The sequence below is a fragment of the Limulus polyphemus genome, unplaced genomic scaffold, assembly GCF_000517525.1.
Source record: "Limulus polyphemus unplaced genomic scaffold, Limulus_polyphemus-2.1.2 Scaffold972, whole genome shotgun sequence".
NCBI classification, from domain to species: Eukaryota; Metazoa; Arthropoda; class Merostomata; order Xiphosura; family Limulidae; genus Limulus; species Limulus polyphemus.
Genome location: NW_013666582.1, coordinates 301,629 through 305,952, shown reverse-complemented (window position 1 = coordinate 305,952; position 4,324 = coordinate 301,629).

The following is a 4,324-nucleotide window of genomic DNA, read 5'->3' as shown; positions in this document are numbered from 1 at the left end:
TTATTGTTGAAATTTATCGCTAATAAGTCACAGACACCTACTTTAAAAAATCCGGCCCATACACAAAACCTGACAGTGCAATTGGTTTGATCTTCTCATAAAAATGTATCGAGTGGGCTGATTGTTAGCATGAATGTACTGTGAATCTGTGGACTCGTGGTTCGCGTTTCGTTTCGCCAAAAGAATACGCACTCCGCACTTTGAAGCTATAGGTGCGCTATAAGAATGACGGTTAAATTCAAGTATTCGGTCACACAAAATTTTGAAATGGGGGATATTCACTAGTTGTCTTTTCTCTAGTCTATCACTTTCAAACTATGAATGGCCATGTGCAGCTAGTCCTTGTGTGACTTGGCACGAAAGTTAAAAAACAAACATTTTTTTGTGGGAATACTATCATTGGCTTGAATCATTTCATCTTAAAAGGAATTATCTGCTTCATGTTTTTAAAAACACCAAAACAAGTGAATTGTGGATATTACAGCATAATCTGTTCTTTTCCAAACTTTAGTTAATATATTGTTAATGCGTTAAATCCATGTCAATTTGAAGTCATAAGTTAGGCCGAGGAATTTAGCTGAAGTTATGGTCTGGAGAAGTGTCCCATTCATATGTAGCTTCGGTGGATTATTTTTTATGCTTTGTACTAGTTGATTTTTGGGGACATTTATTTTTATTCTATATTTTTGACAATATTCTACTATATTTTTTAATTTTGCTTGAAACTTTGTTGCTGCTATAGATGGGGTGGGAACACTTTTCCAAACGTCAACATCGATCTGCGAATTGAGATGAAAATACTGTGTTTGGGTCTTTTAGTGGCACATTGCTTATGTACATGATGAATAGAATAGAGCTAACTACCCCTCCTCGGGGGACGCCTACCCCTAGAGTAAATGACTCCAAGTAGGTTCCCCCCTACATTTATTTTACATAACCAGCAAATAATGACGTGGGGTAAGTCCATTTCTGTCATTTGGAACCTTAGAATGTCGTGTCAGAGAGTCTCGATATCAAGAAAGCATGCGACAGTGCATTCGTTTTTGTTGAAGCTATCAGTAATGGTTTCTGTTAATCTGACCAAGTGGTCAGTTGTTTGTCTATATTTCTAAAATCCACTTTGGATTCCCGGTTATTTTGAGGTTACTTCTAGATAATTTGAGAGTCTGTTTCCAATTATTTTTCCAAAATTTTCCCTACACAGCTGGTTAGACTTCCTACACAAACTCTGAAAAAACAGAATTATTTAAGAAACACCTCAAAAACGTGTTTAAAACACACCAAGAACCTAACATGAATACATACTTTTACAATAAAGTCAATACCTATGTCAGACTAAAAACAGTAGTAGACTTGTAGTTTTTTCGTTACGAAAAGAAAAAAAATATACCTTTAGAAAAGACGGCATTTTATACACTGACTGTCATCTATCAAAACTTATTTAATGAAACTTCCCTGCTGACACACTAAATATATCAAGAAACAATGACGCCAATAAAAACCCGATAACATTCCAAATGACAAAAACAATCACACAAATCGAAGTTACAAACGCAATAAACTCCACTAAAAACAAAGCACCAAGTGAAGACGGCATACAGGTCGTCCTCTTTATAAAAGTCACTCATAGATTGTATGAACACCTAACAGCATTATTTAACCTATCTCTGAACTCTGGATATATCCCGGTTTCTTGGAAGCAAGCGATTGTACTAATTCGATGACGAGGAACCCACTTTGAGACTAATAATGGTTGGAGACGACTTGAATGGGTAAAAACCAGCAAATAAACCAAACAACTACCGCCCGATCTTTTTGTGTGTGTGTGTGTGTGTTTCAAGTGGTGGGTAACTGCTGCTTTGATTACCTGTGTTTGTGAATCGTTTTAGATGTGTCCAGAATTGTCGTGGATCTGTTTTGTCGTTATGTTGGAAGCAGAAATGATCCCAACTATCTTCTTTCAGTTCTCTAACTTCTTTTCTGATTTTATTTCGTAGAGCATTTATTTGTGTTTTGAATGTCGTTCTTTTATCATATTGATTATTTGTGTGTTTGTGTGTGGTTTCCATGTTTTTGCTGGTTTATGTTTTGGTGTTGTTTGTTTGGCTGCTATGATAAGGCACTCGGTGATTGTATGACAATATACTTCTATGTCTGCTGCTTTCGCGACATTTTTTATTATTTGTTTTGGTAAAATTTTGTCTATAATTGATTTGTATTCGGTCCAGTTTGCTTTTTTATAGTTGGAGTTTTCGATTTGCATTGATTTGTTTGTATGGAGGTGAGATTTAAGATGTTTCAGCTTGCGAGATGATCGCTATCTATTTCGGTTCTTACTTGAAAATTTACGAATTTTCAACTCGTATTGTACGAATACAGGCAAAGATCCAGTATATCACTGGTGCCACGTGCATAAGAAATATGTATCGGGGTGGCATCATTTAGTAACACTGTGTTAATATCTAATATATGTCTGTATAATATTCTTCCATTTAGGTCTGTGGAATTACAGTTAAAAATTGTATGTTTGCTACTAATCTTGCCTGTTATAATATAATTTGTATTATGATTATTTATTTGGCACAATAGGTCGGTGTCTAAGTTTTTATTTCGTGAGCAGTAGACACCAGCTACCGTTACAATATATGCGTTTTCTGTTAGCACATTAACAGCTATACATTCGTTTGATGAAGTAACGTGTACTTCTTTTACAATAAGATTGGATATATACAACAGTAGGATTCCTCTCTTTGGGTGTCTCTTGTTTACTCTATCTTTTCGTATTGTTAAATACCCTTTGATTCTGAATCTATGGCTTTGATATATATACAGGTTTCACTTATTACACATATATCAGGTTTAACTATGTCAGCAATATCTTCAATCTCATGTTTCTTAAAAGCAAGTGCGCCTTGGAGATGTTCATATGTAAAACTGTGAATTTTATGTGAGTAGGGATCCTGTGATTGATTGGATTATCTGTGGTATGTATGGTGTGATGTGTTTTTTGGCTATTTGTATTATCAGTTCTATGCAATATTTGGTTTGTGTTGGTTTTGAATATTCTTTGGTGAAATCTGTGAACATGTTTTTGATGAATTGCATGAATATGTGGGTATTTTATTTTATTTATTTTATTTGTTTCTAGTTTTATATCATTGTTTGTTTTTGATTCAGTTGTTTGTGCATTTTGTTGGTCTACCTGTAGTTCATTATTTGTGGTTTGGATTGGTTGTTGTTGTTTAGTTGATGTTTTAAGTGTTTGTGCATATGTTACTGTATTTTGTTTAGGTGTTGGAAGTACAGGTTGTTTTGGTTGTAGGGTGTTGGTGTTTATTTTCTCTTGGATTATTAATCTTTTATATGCGCTGTTTTATTTGTTTCTATTTCTCACAGCCTTTGTAGTTTGCTGTGGGATTTTTCCCTGCAACTACAGCATTTTGGTTGTGGTTTGTCTTTAGTGCACTGTGTTGCGTGATGATCTCCACCACATCCGACGCACCTCGGTGCTACCAGACATGCTGCAGATACGTGTCCAAATCTTTGGCAGTGAAGCATTGTGCGACTATTATTGCTGGTGTTTTTGTTAGTTCTACTTGGTATCTTTGAAACCAAAGTATTAATCCATTGTTAATAATATTTAGTGTGTTGTATATATATATTTTTTCTTTTCAAGAAATGCTCAAGATTTAGTTTGAATTTCGCACAAAACTACATGAGGGCTATCTGCGCTAGCCGTCCCTAATATAGCAGTGAAAGACTCGTGAACTACTCTTTTACCAACGAATTGTGGGATTGGCCGTCACATTATAACATCCCCACGACTGAAAGGGCGAGCATGTTTGGTGGGACGGGGATTCGAACCCACGACCCTCAGTCAAGCGCCCTAACCACCTAGCCATGCCCGGCCACCACTCAAGACTTAATAAATTTTGAATGCCTCGCATTCTTTATGGAATTTCAAATGAACCCGAGACCCTTTTTTATAACTTTACTGTAAATAATTGAATGTTTTTGAATTTATGTTACCTTTTTCACAGATTTTTTATATCGTTCTAATTAAAAATACAGATTGCAACTTCATATCAGCGAACATTTCATTACTCGTTAAAAATACACTGTTAATAAAGTTGTAATCTTTCTTTCTCGTAAATCGTGTTAATAAAACTGGTCTGCGTTCTATTTTCAGCCACTTAACGGAATAGATGATGAAACAGACTAAGCCCATTTCATGTATTATGTATCTTCTCATATAAATTAGTTACAAAACATCATATTTTTCGGTCTATAAGACGCACTTTTTTTACCCCAAAATTTGATGTCA